General features: G+C 37.8%; 1 long non-coding RNA gene across 5 annotated transcripts in view; it reads left to right on the forward strand.

The window, feature by feature from the left end:
• Window positions 1-19073, forward strand: part of LOC307007199 — a 45355-nt gene that overhangs the window by 22158 nt on the left and 4124 nt on the right. For 4 of the 5 annotated variants that reach the window (XR_013799596.1, XR_013799598.1, XR_013799599.1 and 1 more), the window contains 6 exons: window positions 2705-2814; window positions 8613-8700; window positions 9038-9201; window positions 12236-12372; window positions 12503-12581; window positions 17496-17649. This is a non-coding gene — a long non-coding RNA (uncharacterized lncRNA). The remainder of the gene's footprint in view (window positions 1-2704; window positions 2815-8612; window positions 8701-9037; window positions 9202-12235; window positions 12373-12502; window positions 12582-17495; window positions 17650-19073) is intronic. The other variant, XR_013799597.1, reaches the window with a different exon arrangement.

Genomic DNA, 19073 nt, shown 5'->3' on the forward strand with positions numbered 1-19073 from the left:
CAAGACCCGACCCACTACAAACGTCCTTTGATCATACTGCATGTTACAGACAAACAATAAGTACTTGTGCTTAATATTTCATGGTCTCCATCTTTCTTTCAGAAAGTCAATTTATCCTCCTTCTGCACTACTTTGGCGAGAAAGGGCCAACTGAAGGCATGAATGAAAATAGAGCACTGGTCTGTGGTTTATGAGAGAGAACCTACACAGTAAACAACAAAGGGCCTACGTATTACGTCAAAAGCCTACACTAAAGGGAAATCGCACACATATATGTGGAGATGTTTATTTGTGTTACCATTGTGGGCTGCTCTCTGTTGTCTCACCACTGAACTACAGGCCTGCAAGGAAGTTTCCAATGCGGTTACCATGACGAGAGTCTTGGAGTCCAGGAAGTTCATGTTGGAAGTTTTAAACATTTATTCATTTCTTGTCATTTACATATTTTGGAGTGTTCTGGGAGTTTTATTGGTGTTTGCTTAGTTAACTATATTACTGTACTCATACTTGGGGTGTTATTATTAGAAAATTGATTAGGCCTAAGTAGGGGTGTGACGAGACCCTTATCTCACGAGACAAGACAAAGACGAGATTGGGTTCACGAGAACGAGACGAGACGAGATTTTTGCACAATATTTGATAGAACTCCTCAATGTTGTAACTAAATCATCTTGTAATGAATGTCATTTCAGTTCTACTTTGAGTATGAATTATCAAATACATTAAAATACAACAATATAGAAGCACTGTAAAGGTTTTCCCACAAACTCAACTGACTAGCTTCTCTCAAGTATGATTTCACACGAGTCTCTTCAGACCTCAGAACTTCTGAGGCTGTGTGACCTCCAAATAAAACTACTTTTCACAAATTGAAAATAGAAATAAAAACTGTATAAAACAACAGTTTTTCTTAGTCTTATTAGTGCAAACGATAATTAAGTGCAAGTGCAACCATAATCAAAGTAGGCCAACTCTCTCTGTATTCAAAGTGCAAGCAGAGACCAAAACAGAGACCAGAGCCACAACTATAACGTCCAGAGATAGGTTTGATATTGGGAGACGGGCTATTGTATGCAGTCTAATTTGCGCGCATCGTGTTTTACTTTCATTTTCACTCCGTAGTGGCGGTGCTGAACGCGCGTTCTACAAGATAAGGGGGTCATTCACACAGAATGCGTTTTTGCTGTGTAAAATGCGATACGCTGGCAGTAGAATGGGGGAACTGATTTTAACTTGAGCGCCACGTTTTTAGAATGCTGTGTCATGCGCGAGACGCTGCAAAAGATGCAAGACGCGAGCGCAAGGTTACACATCCGTCTAGCGCGTTTACATAGAAAAACAATGGAAAAGTACCGCACTGGAATGGAAAAAACACGTTCTGTGTGAACCGCCATCTCAGACATATCAAGACATCTCATTCTCAGAAGACATCTCAGATCGACTCTGTTGCGCAACAAATCCTCCGCCATCGTAACGCGATCAGTGAACTGTGATTCCTGCAGCACTGTCACAGTCTGTGTGCGACTGCAACTCGTGCTGGATGAGCAGAGTAGACGTTTACAATACAATAGCAAAACGACAGTGGAGGCGGTGCCGCGGTGTACACCGTAATGTAATGTGAACGTGGCAAATTCTTTGCTAATCATGGCGATATCGCGACACAGCTTTTCACTCGACGAGAAATCTCGTCACATTTTAGTCTCGCGAGATCTTGTGGCACGAGATCTCGTCACACCCCTAGACCTAAGCATTCAACTCAAGGTAAAACCACAAACATGTTGATAAAATGAAAAATGTTCCATAGACTTGCATCGAAAGAGAGACCTGAGCCATATCTAAATATCAGTAAACCTCAGTCCCCACTCCCTTGGCCTCAAGAGGCACACGAGGATCCTTGTTAGCGCACCCTCCTCACCCACTCGGCGGAAATGCCGGTTCGATTCCTGCTCGGGGCGGTTTGAGTAGGACAGGTTACATTTGGTGCCGTGACCCGGATAGGAGTGAGGATTAAGGTGGTGAGTGTAACCGAGGCCAGGTAGTAAAAGCTGTGCGAGTAAACCTCAATCCCCTGGCCTCAAGAGGTGCATGACTGTCTTTAGCGTCCTTGTAAGCGCATGCCGGAGACACCCGTTCGAATCCGGTTGAGTAGCACCAGTTATATTTGGTGCCGTGACCCAGATAGCAGTGAAGGTAATGGTGGTGAGTGTAATGGAGGCTCGCCAGTAAAAGCTGTGCGAGTAAACCTCACTCCCCTGGCCTCAAGAGGTGCATGAGTGACTGACGCTAAAGACTGCAGTCTTTAGCATCCTTGTTGGCGTCCTTGTTAGGTTCAAATCATGCTCAGAGTGTGTCGAGTAGGACCGGTTACATAGAGACCAGAATATCATAGACTTGGGCAATGGTCCTTTTGACTTGTGCCAGTGAACACTGACCTAGTAAAGCTTTACGAACCAAATAGCAACATGCTAAAAAAAACTCTCATAATATCTTAGGAACCAACTAGCAACATCCTAGCATCATGTTGGGGACGTTTGCATGTATACGCAACCAAAATAAGTGTTAAATGTGTCAATCTGCTTGCAGCTCGCTCACAGCATCTGTGAAGGTGATCAGAGCTGCTTCATTAAAGGGTCACTCCTGAAGCGCTCATGCTTGACTTTCCCTTCTGTCTCCATCACTCTCCCTCTCTCGTTTATCTCAACAGAGCTAAGAGAAACGACATCCGAAAGGGACACAGACAAACATTTGTCCAGATGAGCTCCCTGCGATAACAGGATTTTGTTTGGACAGGAGCTTCTCTCCGCAGGGAACAAGGTGACAGTTCATCAGCACACATAATGTGACACAAACTAAGATCTGGGGATGTAAATGTTATTCAGTGTTACCATGCATGCATACTCTCAAAGCTTGACACTGTCTTATTGAGGTCCGCCCTCTGTCGTGATGACGTCTGAACCACACCAAGTTATTTTGAGACAGGTATATATTAGATGCATGTTGGGAGTGTTTCAGAACCTGAGTACTGAGACACTCTCGTCGCATGTCCCCTTTACATTTCACTTGTGTATTTATGGACTGGACACACGGACCACAGGAAGGGGGAGGAGTCAATTAAAATTGTATGAGTTAGCTTACTCAAAATTTTCAAGTTAGTGCAATTAACATGCTTGTGTAGTAAAACCAAGATTTAGAGTTAAATTAAATTAATCTGTGGAGCTTATTAACTTAAAGTATGTCAATTATTACCTTATTAGTTGATACAAGAAAAAGAGACAAAAAATAAAAAGTTTGTGACTAAAAAAAGGTGTGAAAGAGTTTTGGTTTTGGTCAAAAATGTGCTTAACTGTCATACAAAATAATCTTGATGGTCTATAAATTGTATTTCTTTATGCAAAATATAATTTATTTGATTTTTCTTTACTCTTATATGTTAATGTAAGCTTTACCTATGTATCATAATATCAATTCATTTGTTTTAATACTGAAGTTGAAGTTATGACCTCAATGCAAATTCTCTGAAGGGAAACGCTCAGAAGGATTCTAAGTATGAACCGCATGCAGAACTTTCTTTGTGGTTCTCATGATTCATCCACCAACCATGAGTTTAATTTGATGACTACATTGCAGCTCTAACCAAGTTTAGCATGTTATAACTGATATTGCAATACTGTACATGTGTACACAATATTTGACAGCCTACCTCGAGTGTGTTTAGAATTGGCATAACTGCTCTTACAAAAGCGTATTGATCATGCTCATTTAAACAGAGAGGAAAACATTGGGCAATAACAACATTAACCTTTAAATATTACTTAACACTCAATTCAGGGGGTTTAAAAGATAAGAAAAGATGTCATCAGCTTCAATGCTTTTGATTCATGCAATCTGACTACTTCATCAATGTGAGCTCTTTGTTTAGGAAGTTAAAGACGAATTGTCTTTTAGGTACACTTGATAAAGGCTGCACTTTATTCTTTTAAAACCTCAGATAGTGCATCTGTCTGGCTCTCGTCTCCTTTCCTTTGGTCTTTTAGAGGAGGCTCTTTGTCTTTGCTCTTTGGTTGGTTCCTTAAGGACTGAGTGACCTCACCTCCTGACCTCAGGTCCTGAGTGACATGCTCAGGTATACACTTCTCCAACAGGGGGAGGTCAAAACTCAGAAAGTGGCAGTGCGCGTCTATGTACAGACGGGGATTTTTTTTTAAACCAAAATGCTAGGAACAGTGCAAAGAGATTTAAATGATTGCTCTAGTCTAGTTCATATTTAAATGTTGAGAGTGACTGGTTACCAAGTGCTTTATAATCAGGTTTCCCAACTCCCACACTGCAAGTGTTTTATCATTTCTTTAATATGCTATAAAAAAATTAATCAGGCAACTTGGAAATGTGCTTTATGTGGTCACATATAAATATTTTTTTTTAGTAATTCCAATATATAATTTAACCTATTTGAATCACTTTGACTATATTAGGTTACATCAAAAACAAATTAATATGGGTCCTATTTTGTAATTTAATTAAATAATTAGATGGAACTATTTTTTATTACTACTGTCCATTACTAAATAAATATTTTATGGTCTCAATATTCTATTCGGCATACCAATAACTACAGATTGATTTTGTTTCTCCATTTCGAACTGGGACTCGAACCAGGGCCCGTCCACATGTGAGGCGGACGCTCTAACAAAGACGCTAAAGAGAGCAGTCTCTAGTGTGTGTCGCTAGAGCGTTTCTTGAGATTATGGGAGTGAGGTTTACATGCACAGCTCTCACTGGCCTACGTCTGTTACATTTGCATGGTGGATTGATGCTGGTCTAGCTAGTTGACCATCATAACCATGCTGGTGAAGTTAGCCAGCAATGTCTGTCAGATGAAACTGGTTGACCAAGGAAGTCTACTAGATAGCTAGTTATGAAGTCTATTGAGAACCAGCATCTATAACACAACATATGTTGTTTTTAAACAAGATTTGCCTTTCTGCAAGTTTTCCAGTTTTCAGCTCTTCTTAATTTCATTTAATGTTGAGTGCAGATAACCCCTCCTGCTAATAGCCGTGTAAAGACATCAGCATCTGCTGCCTCTGATCCCAGAACAGTGTCGAGTTACGTGCTAATGGATCCTCATTACTGCACAAAGAGGGTTCAGTGAACTTCAGATTCCTGACGTATCTCAGCTGGCAGTCGTGTGATAAACTGTAAACTGTTTGTAAACCCTGATTCAGGACCACACTGATTACATCTAGACTCAGATAAGAAAAATAGTTCTTTTGGAGTTTGTAACGGAGCATGAAACTAAGTGCTGAACTCATGAAAACATTCATTTGTTAGCCCAAAAATCATTCATTTACTTCAGCCACGTGTCTTTTCAAACTCATGTGATGCTATTTCTTCTGTAGAACACAAATGGGGAATTTCAAAAGAATAGCCTAAAAACACTCATTTGAATTTAACGGAAATAAAAAGATCCAAAATGCTCCAAAGTGCTTTATGCCAGAAAGGTTCTAAATGTCTTAAATGATTGCATAATACTTTCATGGTTAACAGATTTTCTAGTGATACAGTATGTTTATGAGCTGGTAAATTCATAAAATGATCCAAAATAAAAACTTTATTAAAACTAAATGCATAAAACAATCTCATGATGGGAACACCTAAAAAGTTCTATATATCTGAAACTATTTATAGTTCTATAATAGAACCTTTTCTTAATAGGCTCTGTTAACAGTGCGTTTTCGTTTTAACACGACGTTTTAAAATGAAAACGATATTTACTTTACTGGCGTTTCAGAAGTAATATCTGTCCACACTACACACTAATAATTAATAGCTTGCATCTTTCGATATAGGCAGCTGCAGTATTATAAAATGCAGAGTTTAACTGCACAGTGGCTGCTAATAAGGACAACAAAGTCAGCAAAGCTTGCAATTCCGCCTCCATGTTATTGTTTAGACTGTTATTGGCGTGTTCCGGTAGCGTAATGGTCATATGATAGGGGCTTGACGAATCTGTGAAGGATACGCAATGATTCAGAAGTCCCAATCAAGGAGCAAATTTGGGCAGTCACACCTTTTGTTTTCAAAAGTTTCCGTTTTGGCCCATCTACACTGACCTGGAGTTTCCAAACTAAAATGCTGCGGCGTTTCCAAAAGTCTCCAAAAGTCTGGAGTAGTGTGGCAAAAAGTTATATGCACTAATGTAAACAGGGCCTGAGAGTGTGGACATTCTCCAGATTTACAGTGTGGAACATCGTCAGGGTGAATTTCATTTTTTGTGAACTATCCCTTTAAGGATGGTGTGTTTTAGCCAAACGTTGCACATCAAGCTCATGGGCATGCATGGGTTAATATGGCCTAGCTGATTTATAGTATAAGGTTCTGTAAATAAGATGTCTTCTGCAGCCAGTCATTAAATGAATGATCTGTTTTCATTCGCAGACGTGACCCTTTGTATTTCCATATGTAAAAATCCTGTAGAGAACGTTCTGTAATTACGCCTTTTACTCGCCACCGCTTCAGACAAACTATAAATCACGCAAAACACAACTGCGTCTGAGGAATGTGGAATGGTTTGCCCCATTGCAGACACACACCGATACACAGATGCACTCTCTCCTCTTACACATTCACGCGCTCCGGCACATATATACTGTCCTTTTGTCTCGTTTGACGTCCCTCAGCTGTCCACTGTCACTCACCCCATTTCATGCTGCTGTCACAGGACATTCTCCCACAAATCTCCCCACGCACATGTTCCCTCTGACACGCGTGACCGAAACACACAGCACAACACATTCAACTCTGACCAGTCTGAAGTCGACATAAAATAAAAATTGACCACTTGTTTCTGTTCTTCTAGACCTTATTCAGAGCAGCGCCTTTCCACAGCTCATGTGTTCTGGAGTTTTCTGTCTTCTGAAATTAATAGGGAAAGATATTTTTGCAGTGTTTTATCAGCAGATCAATTTAAAAACACATTAAATAATATAACCCACTGAAAAGATGAATGTCTAACTCTCACAGCCTCGCTTTCATTCAAAGATGGCACTGCTGTGAATAAAGTCTACTGTGAATAATTCACTGGTGAATATTATTTAAAAACATATATAATTTGTCTTAATAATCTTTATTTTTGAACTCGCCCTAAAATGACACTCTTTCTTTTGACGTCACAGCGTTAACCAATAGCCAAACAACTATTCATTATGTTTTGGAAATGCCTGCTTTTTATGATCCAATCAATTTCCAATGGATAAGTTCAAATGACATCCTACATTTTTCTTGTTAAATATTTTATTTTAGTCAGATATGCATCATATTACAGAAGTGAAATGAGGTGGTTAGGGGGGTTTACAAACAGCATATGTTGATTTGCTTATGATTTGTATAAAACAATTCGATTTGAATTGAATTTTTCAAACTGGGAATGCGAAGAAAGAAACTTTTCTTTTTTGAATATACAAATTTAACGTACTGTGAAATCAAACATTCTGAAACAAAATCGCATTTAAATTTGCATTAATCACACTGAAATTTTTTTTTTTTATCAATGCTTTTGTCTTGTTTCCCACTAAAATAGTCTAAACGCCTTTAAAACCGTGGTAAATTTACATGAAGCAGCATAAGATATTATGAACTAACTTAATTTTTCTTATCCCATTAGCAAATGATTCATATTATAAAGCATGAATCTCGCTAAATTAGTGTGGTTGTGCTTAAAAGGAAGAAGAAAAAATGCAGTGCATGAATTTAGAACAATGAGTTGTTTTTTATTACCTGAAAACCAAATTGTCTGCGTCATGCTTGAAATTTGGCATCCAGCGTTCAAGGAACTATATCTAGACATCAAGGAATTCTATCTGACCAAAATGTGCTCGTGTCACATGAGGACTCGTTCTGACTAACCTCTATGATAGGGTTCTGTGTGCCACATGGTGAATATAGGAAAACTCAACTTCTCAGAAAGAACTCCCTAGAATTGAACAGAGTGGATATAAAGCGGAGCCGAGACTTACTATCTTTGTATTCCTGCATTTTTATCTAGCTGGCATTCATAAGATGACCCGATCAATCCAATTCACTTCCAAACTACACAAACATATGCAATCATTTGAACTCGGCCTCATGTTTGTCCTCTCCACAAAGTCATCTGGCCTTGAAATCACAGTGATACGTCAGCCGCCACACACACACACACACACACACACACACACACACACACACACACACACACACACACACACATCAATCACCAGGGAATGTAAACCAAGCTTTGCTGAGCACTTTAATCATGTACTACTGAACTTTGTCCCAGTATTTAGCAGGAGATCTTGGTCCCTTTAATTCAGTGACATGTGTATCTCATGGATACTTGGAAAGACATTAATTTTACTTGGTAAAACCTTTAAATATATTACCTATATGTGTATATTTTGACCTGAGGCAAAACCGATTGAGTCGTAAACATACTTTACATTCTGCTCTCCAACATCTTTATTTTGCCATCACCTTTATTTGAATAAATTTGAATAATCCCCTGTAGGCAAAATGTTCTGTATCTTGTCACATTCCTGTGTGTTGAAGAGCTTATCATGTACTTATGATCTCTGCAGGTGTAGGAACAAGCTGAAGAAATTGAGAAATACATGCCAGCGGTGATCCTGAAAAAGTGTGTTTCCCACTGGAATGGAGTGCATACAGGTGAATATCATGCTTTAAGAAATTAGAGTTAAAAGACAGAAAGAAGTGTTCAGCCTTACTTTACAAGTTTCATGACAATGAAGCACATTTCACCCCCAATTTCCATTACTGTAATCAATGCATCTGGAGGGTTTTTTTTAACAACTCCCATGATTCAAACGTCATCATACTTTGCAGAAAGATGCGTGGGGGGCTGAAAACACACTTTTGAGACCACTGAAGTGCATCTAACCACCTGTCTGTAGTGAGACATTTGCACCTTTGCAGTTTAGTCATATCACTCTTGAAAGCCCACCCCCCCCCCCCCCCTCTTTTTTTTTTACCCGTTTCTCCACAGGCAAAACAAAGAAAAGCCCCCTCGGCCTGAGAGAAAAAGAGAGAGGGATGGAATGAGAAAGAGAGCGAGTGAACGAGAGTGAGTCATGAGTGCAGCTTTGAACAACAAGGGGAAATCCTCCTATTGAGAGGCATGCGCTGTGGAAACACACATCACTCATAGAGGTAACGGAACCGGAGGCCATGCACAAAACCTTTATCCATTTATCTGGAGAACGTCTTCCAGCGGTAGCAATTTTAGCAGAAAACACAGACGACGTTTCCTGGACATTTAAAGATGCTAAAAGGCCTTTTGATGCTTTTTTTTTTAGAAAGTTAAAGATCTGACCGCCTACAAAGTGCATGAACATAATCCTCATTGTTATGCATAATAATAATAATACATTTTATTTGTAAAGCACTTTTCATAAAAGAATCTCAAAGTGCTACAGAAACCACATTAAAAAAGAGATAATAAAAAAATTTAAAAAGTGAATAAAATACATGTTCTTGTAAAATGTGACTCGAGTACTTCTTGGAGCGATTCAAATTTGTGTTTTTTCACACTGAAATACTTGAAGCGCATCAAGAAGTCAGCGAGGCCCACACAATGGAGTTATTTAGGGAAATTTCACATTAATGTCATTATGTAGGTATTCACCCCGTACTTTCTGTTGTAGCTCTTGAGCTAGCACTTTACTCACAGGAAACTCAGGGGGAAGCTCCCCTTCTGTGTTTAACATAAAAGAAACTTTTATTTTTTAAAAAAGAAACGTTTCCTGACGCTTACCAGTGTTTCTTTCACGTCTCTCTCATTTGCATGATTTCCACCCTGATGTTAAAATCAGCGTTTATCGGCCCAGAGAGTTACAATTACATAATATAATTGCCTTTAGTCTGCTTCAACAGAAGTCAACAGGAAGTACATGTTTTTGAATGGTTTTAGTTGGTCATTATGAGAACACTCATTTAATTAATTTGGCTGGCAAATTTAACTCTGAGTTTGTCAAATCTCATATTTGTATTGGGTGCAGAGAATACAAACTCCATGGGCCTATTTTCTTGGAAAAATGTATGCAGAGTGGGAATAAAATGTTGCAGAAACAAATGTATTTATTTTTTAATTGTAGATAAAATCACAAAAACCTGCAGTATATGATGATTTAATGCTTGTTTTTGTTTTTTTTGTAAATATTTAGTAGTCATGAAAATATACAATAAAAAGTGACTCGTAGTCTTTCAGCATAGTATAGTAATTTAGGAGGTCATTTAAGGATGCTTGCATCCTGTGCAGAAGTTATGAAATTATGTTAATTAACAGATGGCTCTTTTGATCTCATGTTTCATTGGCTGAAAACAGGACAAAGCTCATATGATCAAAAATCCATTTACTTCCCCATTGTATCCAACGCATGTCTGAATGTTACTGCATTAGGTTACAAAATATGAAATCAAATAGGCTTTTTGAAAGAAAGATAGTCCAAGCAAAACATTAATGTTATTTAAGTGTCCAAATTAGCATCCAAATGCTTTTTGGGTCTATATATGCACAAGAACGATTTTGCGATACGTTATTGTTGTTTTTAACCTGCTGCATTTCTTTCTTATTGCAGCTTTAAGGCCTGTTCACATCAAATGCTATAACAACAACAATAAAGATATAGTTCTAAAATACATTCTAAATATAAAAGAATAGCTGAGTCCACACCACAACAATAACGATGGCACGGAGAAATTATATCGTTGGAATCATTTTCAGAGCGATTTTTTCCTGATGAACGATAAAAACATTGACAGCCAATCAGAATCAATCTTACTTTCAGAGCTCTCGCATTTAAAGTGGCAGATGAAAAAACTGCAGCGCTTGCTTAGAACAAACAGACCGATATCGTCCGTTGGTGTGGAGGCAAAAAATAGTTATGGTTATAGTTAACGTTCTTGGTGAACAGGGCTTTATGTTTTCATCTTCTCTCTATAAAATACTTTTTTACATTGATTTGAACTTGTTTGATGTTTCTTAACAATACAGTATACAACTTTAAGCTGAAACGACACACATAGAACCATTTAATGTGTTGACAAGCTCTTGCGAATCCATAAAGTTGCTCCAACAGAAAACAAACGATGCTACATATTTATAGACGGAGGTGTCAAGTGTGAAATCTTAGTGGATGTCTTAACACAAAGAGGTCAAAAACAGGTGGGTTAAAGGGTACATTATGGGAATGTCACACTTTTACATCCCGGCTGTTTGGTTGAAATCTGAAGATTATGAGTAATCAACCACCTGAAGCTCCCACCCTTTTACCAGAAGAGTTCAAAGAGATCGGGTTCCTGTGTGTGTGTGTGTGCGCTGAGTGTGTTACGAGCATGGTTTCGATCTACCATCAGTCCAATCATCTAACCAAGTCTGACTGTCTTCACAGTTGATTGTGCATGACAAGAACGTCCAACTAAAAATATCAACCACCACCAGTAAAACTGGTATGAAAATGAATGATCTATGAAGCTCTGAGACGTTCAATGAGCTCATTAATGGTTGTGGTGTCTTATGATTCCTGTGATGCTGCTGTCATGCTGAAGGTAGAGATGAGTTGTCAGACACCAACACACCTACAAGGGGAAGCCCCCATGCAAAAACAAGACTTATCATCTGACATACATGACAGAAATGGAAGTTTTCGGCTCAAAAGCACCCACCCATGAGACCCGGGTCAAATATAGAGCTCATTTCTAAAATAATTAAAGGGAACCTTTTTACAGGGGCGTCATGTATTTTCTCTCGCTCTCTCACTCATGCTAAGTATCGGTATTATCATTGGTCATACTTAAGGTTAGGGATTTAAACAAATCTTAAGTATTAATATAATTAAGGTTTTAACTCGTCCCACAATGCACTGTAAAACAACCAAACAAATATGATAGACTTGCAATGCAGAGTCGTATTGGGACCTTGGATCTTTTGTCTTGTTATGCAACCATGTAGAACACCCTAGCAACACCCTGGCAACCACCCTAGTAACAACACAACAGCCTGGCATCATGACTGTTAGTTGTACACAGGCAAACTACTTTTGTGTGTGCTAAACTATCACAACTCATGAATTATGTGAGTTTTGTGTGAAACTATGTACAATAATATTATTGCCAAGTAATAGTGATGGAATGGTTAGGAGATGTTACTATTTTCATCTAAACTGCCTTTTTTTTGGTCTTCCAGATTTCATAGAGCTTTTCTCAAGGCTTCAGGCTTCAATCTTCAGGCTTGTTGGCTAGTCACAGACCACACATGCTGGAGAACGCTAAATTACAGCGAAACAACGGCAGAGCGTCTTGTGTAAGCAGTTTTTCCTTGAGGTAATTAAAAATGTCACATAAGGGCTTCATTATATAGCCATAGTTTCCTGATGAGAGGTATGCATTTACAGCTAAATAAAATAAAGCATGCAAGTTGGAATTTGATGCTTTTTTATGTCCTTTTTTTAAGCTCCTGACACTGACATCTCACTGATAAGCTACCGCTTTTGTGGCTGGCCGAATAAATAAAGTCATATTACAGGATGAAGGTGAGTAAATTATGACAGAATTTTTTTCTTTAGAATGAACTATTCCTTTAAAGTAAGCTAAGATTTAATCATATTTAGACAGACTATGGTCTAGATTCTCTGACCCCTCCTGCCTCTGAGTAGTTGTTATTTTCCATTTGTGTCTTCATGTACAGTATGTACAGTATGTCTCTGTACTTCTATGAATTTTCCTGGAGTGTGGTCCACGTGTGTGGGATCACCCCTCGCGTCTGGTAGGCTGGGGTGAAGGGCTTTTCTCCGCCCCCTGTGCTCAGCCCCTCAGTGTCCACATGAGCACATACTGTACTGTACATACAGAAGCTAAACCAGAGAGAGTTGAGTTTCTAGGAAAAGCCTCACAGAGCATCTCCTTCCTAGCCAATGTTTAACAGGTGCCATAGCTGACCAACAAGAACAACACTGAGGAACTCACTGACTCCAACTCAACTGATCCAAACTTTGTGTTTTAGAAATAAAGACGGAGAGGAGATGGAATGACTGTCTAGTCTCTTGAATTTAATGTTATTTATGTATTTAATTATTTTTTAATTTAATTGAAGTTTTATTTTATTTGTAATTATTTATGAATCAATTTTGTTTTATAAAGTTTTTATTTTATTTTTAATTATGTATTATTCCTATTTTGGTTATCTTATTAAAGGCACACTATCAGTTCAGTTCAGTTCATCTTTATTCATTTCCCGAAGGCAATTTGGTTGCAGCAAACAAGCATACACATAAAACACATAAAACTATTTCACAAACACATAGAACTCGGGGGGGGGGAAAGGTACCCAATAAATACATTTACCTTGAGTTTAAAAACTTTACAGCTGAGGGGACAAATTCATTTTTAAATCGATTTGTTTTAATTTTTGCTCCAATAATACTTATTTGCTTATCGTGAATTGATTTCCCCCTCGCTCTAAAATCAATAGTCATCTCTTTATTTTTCAGAACATTAAGTTTTAAAAAAGCATTCTGACACCAAACAGTAAAATCCTCAACCACAGGACCGTGCATAGGATCCTCCTCACTCGATAAGCTATCAATTACAGAGTCATCAGCAAATTTTAAGATGTGCCTATTACTAAAACTACTCTTACAATCATTAGTATACAAAATAAATAATAAGGGAGAAAGGACACATCCTTGAGGTGACCCAGTAGATGACACCAGCCATTCAGAAAAACAGTCATTTACTTTGACTCTCTGTGTTCTCTGCACAAGGACATCTAAAATCCAGCCTACCAAATAAAAATCCAACCCAAATTCTTTAATCAGTTTATCAACTAAAATATGTGGCTGAATGGTGTTGAAGGCGGATGAAAAATCGATAAAAAGTAATTTAACTAAAGTTTTCTCTAAAATACTGAAATACTAAATGTAAGAGAGTTGCAACTGCATCCTCTACGCCTCGTTTGTTCCTATACGCAAATTGAAGAGGGTCTAGAGAGCTCTCAGTCCTTTGCACAATTTCTCTTCACTAATTTTTCTAAACATTTCATCACTAAGGATGTGAGCCCCACAGGTCTAAAATCATCTAATATCTGTGCATTCTGTTTTTTTGGCAAAGGAATCACAATAGACTGCTTCCACCGTGCAGGTACTTTTGTAGTTGTAGGGGCCTTCCCGATTCTACATTGTTTAAAAACTGTTATCACATCCCCTACATCAAAAGGGACACAAACATTCTCTCCGTTTATCCTACACTTATTTTTAAAATCCTCAATTTCCAATTTAAAATCATACATATCAAATCTCATATAAAAATTATTAAAATCCTGCGATAACACTGCATCTGAACTGAATCCGTTCAAACTAATTCTATTATTTATTGTCCTACTATCCTGACCTGTAATTAAATGCATCCCTTCCCAAGCAGAACCTAAATTTCCCTTTTTCACTTTATAAGCTGCTTTAGCCCTCTAATTTCACACTTAATTTCTCTTTTTAGCATATAATGCTCTACAGTATTTCCCTCTTTGAAAGCCCTATTTCTTTTTGACAGAAGAATCTTGAGTGATTTTGTAACCCACGGGTTACTGTTTGGAAATTTCTTCCACGATTTCACAGGTATTAACATATCCTCACAAAACGTCACATAACTACAAATTTAATCTGTTTCTTGATCAATGTCCGAACCAGAGTCCATAAAACAGTCCAATCTGTACAATCCAGACACCCTTTTAAACATAGCGTAGCATCTTCAGACCAGTCTTTCGTCGTCTTCATTACCTGTGCCTTTTCACGTTTCAGAACTGAAACGGCTACTATGTAAGATTTTTGGATCAAAATATCCAAAAACCACTAGAACAATGTTATATATTTTGTTGATTTGTGTACTTGCATTATCCCAGACACTTCTAAGAATGTTTACATCCAGGGAAATGAGCAGTTTTAACCACACGAACCGTGTCCGTGCGTCGCCTGTCAATGACCGCGTTACCCTCGATTTACGTTTTTATTTTGTAGAAACCATGGAAATACCAAAGACGCTTTAAAATATGATGTGTATTATTAGACAGGTGAGCAACTGTTTGGATACATTAATCGACAGAAAACAAGTCATTGTTACACAGCTCTACACGGTTAGTCTTTTTTGTTTAAATCTCGTTTTCTTGATTTACCGCGAGCACCATATTCACCATGCCTAATATCGATCTCACTCACTGCAACAAATGTCACTTTATTGAACTTTTTTAACTAATATTTTACTTAAGTACTTTTACTTAAAAACGCAATCTGGTGGATTAAAAAAAAATCCTAACATTGAATAGGGAGTCTGAAACATATCTAGCAGGAAGCCATTCATTTACACAACAATGCCGGTTTGGGGGTCTGAAAATGCCAACTTTTAAAAATAGGTTTCAAAGTTGCACGTTTTTGAAACTGATACCGTTAGCGTCTCAAATGTTTATTTGTGTAAATGGTGGCATCATGCGCATGCATATTAAGTGTTTAGTCTATAGGCGTAGTGTTTCTTTCCAAAGTGACATCGCCAACTACTGGCCTGGCATGAATAATACAGTGTTTTTAGTCGATCGTTTTGACAACGTTTTCGTCTGTAGGCCTACGCAAAAGGAAAAACGTTTCCGTTTTTAGTACATCATTGTCCTATATACAATGTACCCTTAGCTTGCAAATGATGCTTTTGTCTAAGTGTCTACACACTGCACTAGCATTATGTAACGGCACGTTCTCACAGTTGTTCAGTTGGTGTCTTGGCGAAGTGTAGATATGTCCCTGAGGTGGCGTGCAGAACTGAGATTACATTGACTGCGCTGACATGCAGTTATAATTAGTTTCAAACAGCAACTGCTCTTGAATTCTTTCACACACTTTCTCTTTTCCTCTTTCTCCCCTCATACACCTTGACCCTCCGTAGCATTCTTGGGGGAAGGGATTAAAGCTTGAGAAGGGGGTTGGAAGGGGCAGAACAATTACCCTGTCGAGGCGTTGGGCCAGACCCCTGCAGGTAGAGCTGACAGGCCGAGACCTCAGGCTGTCATGAGCTATTAGCTAGGCAGGGACGGCCAGAGAACACACACACAGATGGATGAACTTAACAAAGAATAGCTTTTTTTTTTTTTTTTTTTTGTCTATGTTTAGCATACTACTTACTTATTTTATAAATTCTGCATGCCAGGCTGTGCAGCAATGTCCATAAATGCAATGCACTCTTCCTTTTCAACATGACAAAAGAAACAAAATATCAGCTGCAATGTTTGTTTGTTTTTAACCACACACACTATGAACTATGAATGTGGAAATTGCCTCCATTAAAGAATGACCTACCTTTGAACAAATATTCTGGGTGTGTGTCAACAGAATGATACAAAGCACTTAAATCATGTGCAACTCTTAAACACACACACACACACACACAAACACACGTGGACCGTAACAACTTCCCATGATAGTGAGCGGAAAAACATGATGCTTTACATTTTTAAAACGCATCAAACGGCATCTTTCTCTGTCACACCTTCTCTTTACTTCTCCTTTCTTCTCTTTGCTGTACGTTTCTTGGTTTCTTCCTCTTTCTAAATTCCTAATTCTGAAACCTAATGTATAAAACCAATAAATCTCACAGGTTTACAGGCTTGTCTTTTGTTCATTTTCTTCTCTCGCTGTGCTCATTAACCTGTTTTACCCGCAGAAGAGTTTCACTCGGAGGAATAAAAGGAAAGAATGCTGTCGCAGTAATTTGACCAATAAACCATCAATGAACTATTTAAGCCTGTGGGCAACTAAAGTTAGTGAAGGATTTTACCACTTTTTTGTCTACCTGTAACCTTAAACATGCAGACGACCTTTATTTATTATTATATTTATATATACTATTATACTGCAGTATGTTTTTCTTATTTTTCAGTAAAACCCATAGGGCAAAATAGAAATCTTGCTTGAGGAAATATATATTTTTATTAATTTTGTTCAAACCTTAAAATGCCCAAATAAATTTTAAAATAAAGACAAAATACATTTCCAGTCTTAAAATACATTTTAAATAAAAAACTAAATATATTTTTATATATTGATAGATTGAAAATCTATATCAAAAATAAAATACATATGAAGTAATTATTATGAAAATATATTTATGTAAATATATTTTAAAGCCGATATCGTGTGCGTTATTTATTGTATACTTTATTATTATTATTATTAAGTCTGATATATTCTATATTTTGAAATCTAAAATCTATATATAAATAAAAAATAAGAAAACTTTTTTTTTTAAACTAGTTTTAAAGTTTTTAAAACTTTGGCGTGAGGGTTAAGCCTTGTCTGTGAAACCGGGCATTTTATTATTTAAACCTTTTTATTTTCTTTTTTTTTCACATTTATGCTTTAAACAAGATTTGATATGTGCCCTAACCTCTGCATGTGTATGTGCATGTGCTGCAGGACATTCTTGAGATGACAGACAGGCACACCTACAGGAGCTCGGGGGTGAAGCCCCCCGCGGCGAAGGAAACGGCCCGAGGAAAGGCCTCATGCTGAAGGGAGAGGGGCCCGGCAGCTCCGTTAACAATGGATGTTCTTGGAAGATTCTTGGAAGGTCTTGTGATTTACAATTCATCTTTTTTCTTAATATGCAGCATGAACGGCACATTACTCCCAGCTCACTTTGAAACATGGAGCATCTTAAAGAATGAGGAGTTTTGCGTGCACGATACCCGTGTGACCCAGCCGACTGAACGGCATTTTGGCGCCCTCAGAATATTAAAAGAAATATATTGTGTAAAGCAGCTAACATGTCAACACAAGCTTTTATCAGCCCTTTGTCAGTAGAAGCCTTTATGTGGAATAATCTTTCCGACACAATTTGACACACTTGGAGCAATCCACATAAATTCCATTAATGTTTAAAGACACCCTATCTGCTTCTACGCCTAATTACCCTGGCGCTCCTCTCACTGTGACTGGACTCTCATTATGCTCCGAGGGCTTGAAGAAAAGGAGGTTTAACATCCACAAAAGAAAGGGCCTTCTTATGTCCAGGAAAGTGGATAAACAATGACCTTTAACCTTTGGTGGATTAGGCTTCATTAGGGGGTGACCCTAAACCTCTGTTCACCCGTACGCTCATCTCTCTGGGATTAGTGGTCTCTGACCAGTAGGTCTATGGGCATTTAAAAGCAAATAGTGCTGGTAAACAATTTAACTTCATCAACATCATTCCTAACATACTTATGGTTTCTTGTTATTTTCATTCCACTCAGTCTAGATAGATTGGCTAGTTAGTTGTGTACATCATTATGCAGAAAATCATAACGGAATACAGGAATAAATGTTTCAATGTACATAAAAATACTTTTTTATTCCATCAGTTGTCCCAAAACGAGGCAAAGAATTTGAGATCCATTGAGTGCAAATCATTATGCACTTAATTTAGGATTAAGATAAAGCCACTTTGTTTCACAATTGCTGTTAATTCCTTGAAAAGGTTAATCGTCGCGACAACGAGGTTTAGTTGATTCTGAGTTGATAAGATTATCAGTCATAGTTTGTTCTATTTTGGCTATTTTCTATGTAAAAAAAATAATTATATGGCAAGTTTCTATGTATTGCCACTTTGACCACATGTTAATCAGTAAAACACTAGTGAACGTCCCTATCTTAACCACCCAGAAGATAACTTGCATGGCAATCACGGCATCTATTCTTGAGGGACAGTTGTTTGACAGTATGATGTATATTTTATCAGTTGTATTGATGAAAGTGAAATAGTGTTTCATGTAGCCGTATTGTGCTCCTTAAATGCTATTCTCAAGTCAAACATATTAATCATAGCAAATGGTTCACACCCATTGTTCTGTTGGTGTGTTTGACACAGAGGCCTATACATGACAGAATATAAGATCATAAAGAAAGAGTAATGTTCGTTTCATGGGCATTGAGATGCAAAAAGCATCATAGCTCAACATGAAACAGTGTTTGAATGCCGTTTTACTTTCGCAGTGTAGTATATGTCAGTTAAAT

Source organism: Phoxinus phoxinus, assembly GCF_949152265.1.
Source record: "Phoxinus phoxinus genome assembly, chromosome: 11".
Classification (NCBI taxonomy): Eukaryota; Metazoa; Chordata; class Actinopteri; order Cypriniformes; family Leuciscidae; genus Phoxinus; species Phoxinus phoxinus.